Source organism: Coenobita brevimanus, chromosome 18 (assembly GCF_032717465.1).
Source record: "Coenobita brevimanus isolate Jiangsu-jjx chromosome 18, ASM3271746v2, whole genome shotgun sequence".
Lineage (NCBI taxonomy): Eukaryota > Metazoa > Arthropoda > Malacostraca > Decapoda > Coenobitidae > Coenobita > Coenobita brevimanus.
This window is the reverse complement of record NC_136971.1, coordinates 38,499,659-38,512,554: the sequence shown is the minus strand read 5'-3', so window position 1 is coordinate 38,512,554 and position 12,896 is coordinate 38,499,659. Positions and strand designations below refer to the sequence as shown.

The 12,896-nt window shown below is 48.9% G+C and overlaps 1 non-coding gene across 1 annotated transcript; it reads right to left on the bottom strand.

Annotated features, from left to right (window-relative positions):
• Nucleotides 1–12,471: 12,471 nt before the first annotated feature.
• Nucleotides 12,472–12,589, bottom strand: LOC145391554 (5S ribosomal RNA). Its single transcript, XR_013895872.1, has one exon. It is a non-coding gene; the product is annotated as a 5S ribosomal RNA (ribosomal RNA).
• Nucleotides 12,590–12,896: the final 307 nt, after the last annotated feature.

Here is a 12,896-nt window from a genome sequence, read left to right as displayed (position 1 = left end):
GAGATACACAAGATTCCACACATCGCTAGAAATTACACCGCAGTTTGTAGCGATGTGTGGATCTAGCTACATTCTAGCACCGCTGGCTTGATTTTACTTATGATACGGAATTTATCGTTTAATATCTTCACAGTGATGGCCTTTGATTTTTATTTATTTATTATCTTTTGCTCCAACATTATTTTATTCGGATCTGGAAACTTTTCGAAGCGGAAGGATTAGGTATTGCATTCATCTATCTGTCTATCTATTGCCAGACGCCTCAATCCCGGAAGGGGTAGCCACAAACAAATCGCTTCCTTGTCGTCCTGTCCGCTGCCATTTCGCTGCCCCCCCCCCAGCTTACACCCCCATCTCTCATAGATCCATCCCTCCACCTCATCCTCGGCCTCCCCCTTCCTCTCCACCCTCCACCTCACCCACATACACTCTCCTCGTTTAGTCTCTCGCTCTCCATCCTCTTTAATAAAATAATTCTTTCCTAAGTTTCACAAAATCGTCTGAAAGTAGTATTAATAAGCAAGTAAAACACGGCATTTGATTTAGTGTTAATATAAATCCGTGTTGTGCAGTACCATACTACAATATTAAAATGCAGTATAATGTCACGGAGGGCAACCTAACACCCCCAGAAGGAGCCCAGCGAGGAGCATATATAGCGCGCCTGGACTCCGGGCGACAAGGACATAAGTCTGCTCGGGCCGCGCGCCCCTATGACCCGGAGCTCACCCGCCGCCACCATGGTAGGAAAATGAGACTACCTTCCAGGCGAGCCGACCACTGACAACCACGGGGTGGACCTGTTACTTCAGCTCCAGTCAGCACCCCTGAGGTGGCCGGTAGCCACTCAACCCTCCTACAGGAGACGGCCTGCAGCCGCTCTGGAGGCAAACAGGAGACGGCCGGTAGCCACTTGACCCTCCTACAGGAGACGCCCTGCAGCCACTCCGGAGGGAACCAGGAGACAGCAGGTACTCGCTCCCACCTTTGTCAGGAGACGGCCTGTAGCCGCTCCTCCGTCAGGTGCTGACTCCTGTTCACCAACCTATGACCCAGAGGGAGCCCCCTGCCTGGAGGAGTACTGGAGAGGCCCCATGACTTCCACCGGGCTCTTCTCCTTGCAGTCAGATCCTGAGAGGACTCGCCTGACGGACCCCGACGTAGGCCGATGCCGCAGCCCCCTCCTGACAGTGTCTCCGAACACTGGGGACCGCAGCCCTTGGTACCTCCAGACCGTCCCCAGGACCCCCGGACGGGACCTCCCTACACCCAGACCCCGGAGATCTTCGTCCTCCATCAGGCACCTGAGTGAGAATTTCAGGCAGCTATTCTGCCCCAGCCCCGAGGGCCAGACTCCTGCCCCAAGCCCCGAAAGCAAGGAATCCTTCGCCACCAGCAGCCCTGGACGAGAGAGGACGTCCCTATGCATGATCCCGTGGCCCCTGAACACAGAGGCCCCTGGCGGAACCCAGCCCCATCAGTAGTGAGGCTGAGTCACCTCCGCCGCTCTTGTACCTGACCGCCACGACGCCCAGACCCGAAAGGAGTGACAGTGAAAGCACAGTGTCCGTGACATAGTGATGGAAAGGCAGAACAGTGAATTAGCAGTATAAAGGAAGTCAGTGAGAAAAGCATCAGTGATAATATAAAAGAGTGGTGGAATAAGTAAGGTAACAGTGAAACAGTGAACACAGCAAGGCAGTGAAATGAGAGTCTATCACAATGAATACGCTACCAAATAATAAAGCCGTACCACACTAAGATCATGTGCAGGCCCCAGAGTTAAAAGTATTAATTACCCACAGTGAGATAGTACCACCAGTTCCACCAATATATAAAACTTGGACTTCCTACAGTAATAGTGCATAACCCATCTGCCCTAAATGCTATTCTCCTTACTCGACCTTGACTTGAGTGGCATCCTGCGCAATAATAACGACCCATATCTAGGTCTAAGAAGTATAATTGTCCAGTATATCTGTATTCGTGACATCTGCCCGTTTCACTGTAGAATTTAGTAATACACATGTAAGGTTGTTGCCTTGAGTCTGTGTCCTGCCTCTCTCCTATCTGTCTATGCTTCGGTCTAGAAAGAGAACCCAGCTACACACTAGGCGTTAGAGGAACGGGAAGCCGACTCTAAAACACCTAGCATTACAAATATATTAACCACTTTCCTACAGTGACCTGCGTGTTTTCACTTGTTAGGCTTCCGTCATACAGTTTGCTCAGTCTGGGAACAGTCTGCCCATAGTCAGTTTAATTGTACCTGACAGATGTGCGTCCTCTTATAGACAAACACCTGTCAGTTAATGGTAGAATAGGGTAATACATACAGAACATCATTTCTTTAAGGTTTCTTCATGGGCAGCAAAATATTCTACTTTTCATAGCAGTTTTGTCTGAGCTAATCCAGCTCTGAGGCACCAACGAAGACTGACTCAAACATCATTATTTCCAAAGATATATTTTACGCTACATCAATGTGTGTGGGAACAGCCAGAACAAACTACTATATAGGAGGTCATTGTGGCGGATGGGTTAAAAAGCCATATGCAGAAATAGATAAGGAAGATGTAATAGACAGGCTAGAACACCCTGCAGCCCAAGGAGTATGTTACTGTGTGACAATAATAATAATAATAATAATAATAATAATTAAAATGCCGGCGGTGACAATGCAAGCCGCCACCACACCCCCAGAAGGAGGACACGGAGGGCTGGGCAGCATGCGGATTGCGCCTGGGCAAAAGGGCCATAAGATCATCCCAGCCACGCGCCCCCATTCCCCGGAACTCGTCCGCCACCATTACCTTAGTCAAAGTGCACTACCTTCCGGGCGAGCTGACCACCGACAGGATCGGGATGGAACTGGACTAACAGTTTCGAGCAGCATCCCAGCCACGGCCTGTAGCTGGACACCTGAGACAGCCTGTAACTACTCAGTTTATAAAGAGATGGCCTGTAGCCACTCACCAAAAGAAAGGGCCACGGCCTGTAGCCGGGCACAAGAGACGGCCTGTAGCCACTCATAAAAAAGGTCACGGCCTGTAGCCAGACTGCAAATTAGGAGATGGCCTGTAGCCACTCTGCCTAATGCTGCTCACACCCCCTACAGAAACCAGCGATGGCCTGTAGCCACACTGGGGAGAGACCGGTACATCCCCTCTCCTTCTGCAGTTGGCTCGGAGGACATGCCACCGGCGACGGCCTGTAGCTGCACCCATAGGGAGGAGATGGCTTGTAGCCACTCCTCTCCTGCACGGCGCCTTCCTTGCGGGACCTTGGTGATGGCCGGTAACCACACTGGCAGGCAGGCGAAGGCCAGTAGCCACACCTCGCCTGAGTGCCCGTTAGGGAGTCGGGCCCTGACGACAGCCTGTAGCGGCGCTGACAGCGAAGGGACAGCTTGTAGCTGTCCTCTGTCTGTTGCCCAAGGGAACCTAGTGACGGCCTGTAGCCACGCCGGGGAGAGTCACCAAGGTCTCCCCTCCCCTGTGACTCCGCATCACAATGAGCTGTGCTTAGTCCTGCCTTCCGGCAGGAGCACAGGTTACCCGCCTGTCCACCCAGACCGAGACAACCTCCAGGAGGAGGACCACTGCTCAGAGGATTGGTGGACCAGCCCTGTACTGTCCCTAGGGTTGTTCTCCCTCTGTCCGGAGGAAGAGAACGCCTACCTGTTGGACTCCGGCCGAGAGTGACGCTGCAGCTCCCCTGACGGCAGCGCCCCCGGCAGCAGACTGCAGCCAGCAGCCGTCCGAGGACGTCCCCTGGACCCCCGGATGGGCCCACTCCCCACCCCGACAAAGGCGACGCCCATCCTCCACCAGGCGCTTCAGTGAGCACCTCCAATGCCTGTTCAACCCCAGTCCCAAGGGCCAGACCCCAGTCCCCAGCCCCGACAGTAAGGGGCCTTTTGCCACACACAGCCCGAGCCCCACCAGAGAAACGACTCCCCTGAGAATGGTCTCGTGGCCACGGGACAAAGGGACTCCCACAGGGCCTTCGCCCACTCTGGGCCGAGAGTTGGGAGCCCTGGACCTTCCCTTCCCCCAGTGGAACGAATTGTACACAAAAAGGCAGTGAACCTATAGTGAACAGTGAGACCGGCACTTAAGGCACGAAAGTGAGTTTACAGTGAATACAGTGAGGCCAGAAAAGACCGAGACAAGTGAAAATAGAACAGGCGCCCTAGTGAATTCCAGTGTACAGTGGGGCCAAGTAAGACTCTATAATATAAATGCATAAGCAGTGAATATTACGAACAGTGATATTACCCTCGCCCCGTGTAACGGCACCTGTAACTATTCCCCTACCTTGTGCAAGTCAATAATACCCTCCCCTGTACTCATCCTATAAACTCAGTGTCAGAGCAGTGAACGCCTCACGATAATGCCTCACCACCACGACCAGTGTAACAGTGCCTTCCCCTCCTGAACCAGACTTAGAATCCCGTGCATACAATATCCTGTGCGATACTAGACCCATTAATGCCCGCCAATGTATTGATTTTTGCCTATGAGATTGTATAAGATTGTCTGCCTCTTCCACAGCAGTTGAATTTGTCAATATACGTGTAAGGTTCTTACTCTGTGTTTTTATGCCCTGGCCCTCTCTTATTTGTCTAAGCTCCGTTCTAGAAAGAGAACCCAGCTGCACTCTAGGCGTTCTAGGGACGGGAAGCTGCCCCTTAAACACCTAGCATAACAACAACAACAACAACAACAACAACAACAACAATAATAATAATAATAATAATAATAAATAATAATAATAATAATAATGATGATCATGATGATGATGATGATGGTGTGAGAAGTAATCCCATCTTGTGCAGTGTTTGTGATATGTGGGTGCATAGGTAATGTAATGGTATTAGAGGTGGAGTGCCAGATAATACTGATTTCGTGTGTATTGGAGTGAGCATGTAGAGACTGCCAGGCGTGAAAGGACTGGTCTTGCGGGTGAGTTTCTTGAGTGTGTGAAATAGTTTTGTTGTTTGAAGGACATGTTATGTGCTCGAGGTGGAGCTGGGACTAGCTATGTCACGGGTAAGGTGTGGTTGGAGGAAGTTCAGGGAGCTGTTGCCTCTCCTGACACTGAGAGGGCTTTTTCTCTCAGTACTAAGCTATCTTCGTATGTGGCAGGTGCTAGGAGTGTATTGTAATGCTGTATAGCAGTGAGACCTGGGCAGTGAAGGAAGAGGATAGTCGAGGGTTCACGTCGTACAGAAATTATAAGGATTAGATGGATGTGTAGTGCGTCCTTGAATGCGAGGCCTGGGGGAGGGTGGAGGTAAGATTGGGATTGAAAAGTTGAGAGGAAGGATGGGTCAGGAATGCATTGGTTTTGTGATGAGGAAGGGTAGACTGAAGTGGTTTGGGCATGGTGAGAGGATGGAGGATGACAAGTGGGTGCAGAAGATGAGAAGTGTAAATGTTGGGGGTAGGGTTGCGACAGGCAGGCCAAAAAAGACCTGGGATGGGGTCATGTAGGCATAATATAACACAATACTATATTTAACTACTGTATATAGCTATAGGTAACAATATGTAGAACAGGTAGTTATGTCTGGGTCCTCCAGGAAGAGTTAGAGAACACATACCCTTGCCTAGACGAATCTGGAATGTCAATTCACATAATGTATATCTACAACCCTTGTTGTCCCAGACCATCAAGAACTCTTAACCATGCGATGTATCTCAAACTACCTCATAGGCCAGATGAACAAGAATTTCATGACGTATTCAAACACATAGAGTAACCACCCCTAGTCAGTTAGTCCACATGATAGGAAAATTACCATACACATCCTCCCCATGCTCTATATAATGTCGGAGAAATTCCCTTCAGATCAGAAAGGGGGTTAGAGAGAGAAAGGGGGGAGAAGGGCTGGTGAGAAGGTCAGATGTTAGTATCACTCTCTACTAAACTGTAGCTCACCTTTTTTTATAACTTTGTGCAATAAACTTTGTAACCCAAGCGTGCTGTAACTCACCTCGTTGACACTACGTCTCACTACTTAATTCTGGCTGAGCTTAACGATCCATAATCAAGTGCCCTATCTCACTACAAGTACCTAAAACCAGGCTATCGAGATTGGTGGCGAGATAACCTTCTCTGCATAATTACATCCCTCGACTACATCTACTTAGGCCCCAGTCACACTGCAGGTACGACTTATCACAAACCACCCGTGACCTGCAAGTCGTGGGTGGTTTTGGTGAGGTTTCCACCGGCTTTCATATGTCTCGGTCTAGCTGAGGCCACCATGGCGACCAAAAAATCGTCGCGAGGTTTTTCATGCTGCACGAAAAACCTCCCCGCGACCACTGATGTCGTGGCACAGAGGCCACCTGGTGGGCGGCTGGACTGCGTCTGGCCGGCTTACGGACTGCAACTGGTTGACGACACCTGATTTTTAAGCAGTGGTTGCCATCCAGATGGAGGCCGGTCGCCACTTGCTCTGTGCAGTGGCCGTCCGCACTCCATCAAGGCGATGACTGGACTGCAGCGGCCACTGTCCACAAGCCTCCTGTCCAGAGTGGTGGTTGAAGTCCAACCACCGCCCAACCAGTGATTGGTCAAGCGACAGGTGGTGGGCTGGACCGAGACCAGCCTCCAGCCAATCCGCGGCTGGTGTCAGTCTAGTGGTCGTGGTCTAAACTGCGACAGGATGCAGACTGGCCACCGGTCAGCGGCCTGCTGATGACCAGCTAGCCACGTGTCAGTGTCTTGACCTTTGTGTACCTGGCTATGGTTGTCGTTCGGCCGCCCATGGACGGACGCTGGAAGAACACTGGACGACCACCGGTAGCCGATTGGTGGCACGACTGCTTGGAGACCTCCGTGGTCGGGGACTGGATTTATATTTTCAGGTTTGCAACAAGTCATACCTGCATTGTGACTGGGGCTTTAGAGTCATAGAGTGTGGGTTCAGGGTTAAGGGACTGAATTGGGAGGTTGCTAGAGATCAAGCAGTGTAGAGAATGGCCATAGGTGTCCAAGGCCGACGCATGGAAGCATGTTGGAACACTTTTGTAAACGATATAGAGGTTATAGAGGTATATATATAGGGGCGGCCTGCAGCTCTAATGGGCCCAGGTTCGAATCTCGGCTGGTGCAGGGGACTGTTTAAGGATTTGAATTTCCTAAAAAGCACAGTTTCCTGATCTATCAGAAGACCCGCCAACTTGTCGTTAAAATACCTCCGGTAATACCAATACACCAGTCCTGTATAAGACAGTCCTAGCATGTATTCAATACGGACGGTGAGTGTTAGTGCCAAAGTGGTGACATATGGAGGTGTAGGAGGACTACTGGGCCTTGGGACAGGCCACTGCCCCCGAGATATACGCCCTGAAGCCTTTTCCCAAGGTCGGACACACACACACACACACACACACACACACACACACACACACACACAAACGAGTTTGCATACACCCAGGTCCCCACAGCAAGCATGCAGCACACCTTTGGCCACCCGGCTGTTAAGCAAGTCCAGATTCAGCAGAAAACGACCCTCCTCCTTCCCTTTCGAAAAGTTTGGCTGTACGGACCTGTATACTTTGCAGTAAGAAGACATTTTGTTATACAGTATAGGGATGCAGTGCGTGTGCTGCTGGTGCCCCACAAACTGCACAAGTTACGGAGCATCTCTGGTGAATTCCCAGTAGTATTTATAACCAAGTCTCAGTCTTAAAACAACAACGTCATAAAGTCCACTTCTTTGGCTACGTGTTGCCTGAGTATTCTGACACATTTACCTAACGAAGAGAGCTAACACTGCCATTTGCTATGTTAACATACAGCTGTCCATTGAGATCATGACTAACACGAGAGTTGACAGTACGTTTTAAAATGCCAGGAATAGTCGCCTAGGGCATCACAACACCCCCAGGAGGAGCCAAGACAGAGCACGACCCGACCCCGGGCGACAGGGATGTAAGTCTGCCCGGGCCACGTGCCCCTATGACCCGGAACTCACCCACCGCCACCATAGCAGAAAACGGAGACTACTTTGCAGGCGAGCCGACCCTCAACAGGATCGGGATGGAGCTACTTCCTTAGCTCCAAGCGGTATCCCAGCGACGGTCAGCAGCCGCACCCTTTGTGAGATGGCCAGTAGCTGCTCAGACCTTCAGGAGACGGCCAGTAGTCACTCGGAAGGCTTCCCAGAGACGGCCTGCAGCTGCTCTCCCTTTCAGGAGATGGCCGGTAGCTGCTCCCCCCTAAGAGCCACGGCCTGCAGCTGGGCTCAGGCGACGGCCGGTAGCCACTCCCCCGTCAGGTGCTGCTATACTCTCCTACAAGAACCAGTGACGGCCGGTAGCCATGCTGGGGAGAGAAGAGTACAACCCCTCTCTTCCTGCAGTTGCCTCAGAGGACATGGCACAGGCGAAGGCCGGTAGCCATGCCTGTCGGCAGGAGATGGCCAGTAGCCGCTCCTCATCAGCATGTCGTCCTCCACACAGGATTTCGGTGATGGCTGGTAGCCGTGCCAACGGGCAAGTGACGGCCAGTAGCCGCACTTAGCCTGCATCTCCATCAGGGAGTCGGGCCCAGGTGATGGCCGGTAGCTGCGCCTACAACAAAGGGACGGCCAGCAGCCACCCTCGTTTCGTTGCCCATGGGAACCCAGCGACGGCCAGCAGCTGCGCCGGGGAGGAGCACCAAAGCCCCTCATCCTCTGTGACTCCACTACAAGAGGGCATTCTGCCATCAGAGACCTGCTGACAGGCGGGGATGCAGACGACCCTACTGTTCACCACCAGCGAGACAACCTTCAGGAGAAAGGCCTCAGCCCCAAGGACCCGTGGAAAGGCCCTGTGCTATCCCCAGGGTTATTCTCTGCCCAGTCGGCTCCAGAGGGATCCCACCTGATGGATTCCAACACCCGTCCTCCGTCAGGCACTTGAGTGAGCGCTTTAGGAAACTCTTCGGACCCAGTCCATAGGGCTGTACTCCAGTTCCCAGCCCCGACAGTGTGGGGCCCTTCACCTCAAGCAGCCCCGGACGAGAGAGGACGCTCCTGTGAGTGATCTCATGGCCGCAGGACACAGAGGCCTCTTGCGGAGCTCAGTCCCCATCAGGAGCCGGGCTTTGAGCTCCCCCGACACCCTCTGCCAACGCCGCCACCCTACCCAGTCCCGACAGTGAGCGACAGCGGAAGTGCAGTGGCAGCGAAACAGTGACTTAGACATTGGGCAGTGTGTTAAGATAAAAGAGGGAAACTAAGTCCGAGATCTATCAGTGCTATAGTGATGGAAGTGTAGACCAACAGTGAAATAGTGACAGAGTGAGAGAAGCCGAACAGTGATTACAGTGACCTCAGTAAATGTGTACCTCGGCTCTAGTGATATTATTCTTCCATGACATAAGACCTATAGGTGAGCTGCCCATTCTAATCACAGTGTAGATTTCCCTCAAAGTGACCGTGACCGAGTCCCCTGCCCAATACCATAAGTGCTGTTCGTTGTGTAATTCACTTTTACCCAGAACTATTGTCCAAACAGTATCCTGCGAGATACTGCTACCCCTGTTATCTGTACATGTCATGTAACTGTCTAGATTCCTGTTTTGTGATGTCTACCTGTTCCACATTTAGAATTTACCAATATACCTATAGTCTCCTAAGCTCCGGGCTAGAAAGGGAACCCAGCTGCATAATAGACGTTCAAGGGACGGGAAGCCGATCCTTAAACACCTAGCATAGCACTTTCAGTTACAGTTTAGCAATTTACATTGACATTTACAGTAAAAACAATGCAGTGTTAATTTTCTGTCTATCTATAGCCAACCCGTAAGGGGTGGCCGTATGAGTTAGTTTTACGGGGAGGAGCACTAACAATCCTCCAGCCCACTTGTTGACACATGGGGAACAAGTGTGAGTTGGTTATTATGGTTACCACCCAGCATTATAAATGGTTTCCTGGTTTACAGGAAACCAAAAGTCTTGTCACTCAATGTAAAGCCACCTGAAGAGTAAAGAAGAGTAATAAAAAGTGACAGGAAAGATGGGAGAAATAGGAAGATAGGAAGGCGAACACAGAGAAAGAATGGTAAAGGTGAATGAAGAAGTAGGCAACACTACATTAAGTGAATGGATGACGGCTGCCACCACCTACCATGATAATATGACAAAAATAGTGTAAATTGACAGCGCGGGAAAGTTCGTCACAACAATGCATTTCGCACTTTGTGTTTCGTGTTAAAAAATGTATACCTTTGATATTATCAGATTAATCATAGCCTATATGGAACAGTTCGAACCACACAATAACATATTAATGCTAAGGTGTACGCTGGAAACGAAATATACAGAAACGAAATTGCTGTTGCTTGTTTATGTATCGAAAATCAGGCGAGTCACGAGTGAGTCATCTGCTCTGTTTTTTGGACCATTTTTATACCGGTTAGCAGAGCCCTTCATAGCTAAGGAGCTACATAGGGCCACTGTAGCCCCTTTGGCTTATGGAACATCCAGCGTAGAATAAAATCATCCTGAAACAGTAAGAATAAAATGATAGTCAATTTGTGCTTTTGGACAGCCGTGGAATTTACCATAAATATGACATTAATGATACTGTTTGCTGTAATTCGATCAATTTTGGCGATTTTAACATTCATTATCGTTGCAAATCAAAGGTTTCATAGTCATAGCCCCTCCCCCCTCGACGTTAATAATGGGGAACCGGTGAGGAATTTGGAGTACATTTTTGGCCTCACACAACAGACAGACACTGCAGTTATGTTCATTACTTAGGGAATTCCAAGCAGTTCATCTTTAACTGTCAGTCACAAATGCTTTTCATTAATATTCTATCACAGGGGTGTGGGTCTTTCTCATTTCCAGTTGAAGTAGGTCTTCCACAGGTTATTTACTATTTCATAGACTACTACAAATACTGGGATTTATTCAGATTTTGCATTAGAAACACTAGTACATAAAGCTATGATAATCCTTAAGACATAGGAGTGCCACTTAAAAAAAAAAAAAAAAAACTTCAAAATGATTCGTTGATGATAGGTGGACAGAAATTTTATTTCGGTCAATTTTCGGAAACTACAGTCGTTCTATTTTATGGAGGCAGTTTGGGTGGGGCAATCTGGGACCTCACACTGTTAGCTCTGTTGCCACATCGCCGCCAACACGTGTAATTATTTGTGCTCACCTCTCTCTCTCTCTCTCTCACTCTCCTATTTTAAGCTAGTAACTGCTTATAAATGGATTTTAAACACTCTGTATAGATATAATTCAATAAAAAAGCTACAGTATAGTATAAATCTCATAAGACTTGTCAGAGTTGCTTTTGCGACGTTGTCAAGTGGTGACACGAGGGCTAGCCCTGCATGAGCGGGTCATACTCGGTCAGTCTCCTGGCATGGAAGTTATAAAAAAAAAAAAACGCACCTATAGACTTTTACCTCGGGTGGTGTGGAAAAAAGTCGAAAACAAGAGGAAAAAAAAAGAAAATAAAAGTAGTAGTAGTTAATATAAAGAGAGAGAGAGAGCACGTGTGTGGCGACGATGTGGCAACAGAGCTAACAGAGTGAGGTCCCAGAGCACCCCACCCAAACTGCCTTCATAAAATAGAATGACTGTACATTTCTCCATCCACGAAATCTTGACACAACCACGTTGTAGACCGTGTTATTCTGAATCTGTTCCACTATTCATTTGTTTTCGGAAGTGTACATTTACTGGTAACATGAAAATCCTATATAATATTACCTTGGATCTCCCCTCACTTTCACACTTTCGAGTCGGTCTTTCTCCCTGTCATGGCACCTCCCGGGCGTAACGTCATGCCATTACAGCGCATGCTCAGACGTCACGGTCAGCAAAATTATAATCAGCCAAAAGGCGGACCAATCAATTCATTGATAGCATTAGGAGATTTTCAGATTTCAAACATCCCTTACTTTAGTCAGTTCCACGATGGCGTCCTCTTGTAGTGGGTGTGCTGTGACTGAATGCGAGGCCATTGCTTGTTTTTTTTTTTTTTTAGAATAATCAGGAAAGTGTGAATTTCTTACATAGTCACAGTGTTCTGCCTTCCTCCCCAAAGTGTAAGAAGTGTGGAAGTGACCTACCGTACATTATAGACAGGACCTTCATCTATGGGACTGTAAGAATTTTAAGAGTTACGCAAATTCAAAGGAGTGGAGGGCATGTGGGTTTAGAAGACTGAGGCAAACCCTTCCACCTCAGTCTCCTCCTCCTACATTTAAGGTAAGGGTTTGGTTAACGTTAGATTAGGTTAGGTTAATAATCTGGGGGGGCCTGGGAGGGCAGAGCCCCCCCAGTTAGGGTATGTGGTTCAATGCATGTCCTCAATTTTTCATTCATTCATTCATTGCCAGATGCGATGTATCCCAAACGGGGTGGCCAATGGCTTAGAGTTAATTGTTTTACAGGGAGGGGCACTAATCCTCCACCAACCCCACTTGACACGTAGGGATGCCAACAGCATCTGGTGTTCCTAGGCGGTCACCCATCCAAGTACTAACCAGACCCAACGTTGCTTAACTTCGCTGATCGGACGGGAAGCGGTGTACTCAACGTGGTATGGCCGTTTCGAAACCAAAAATATTTTTTCTGGTTAATTTTATTTTGATCTGAATGAACTTGAGCTTCATTTTCTTCAGATTTCACTCATTGTGGAGATAGGCTTGGGTAGGCCTATCTCCACAACAAGTGATTTCCAACAAAAATGAAGGTCAGATTCATTCGAATCACACTAAAATTGACCAGAAAAAATATTTTTGGTTTCAAAATGGAGAAATGTAGTTTTCCAAAAATTGACCATTTCATTTTAGTATGCAGAGAATTCATCATTAACCCGTTAACTGCTTTATACAGCCTGGGCTGTTCCAAGTGTGACTGT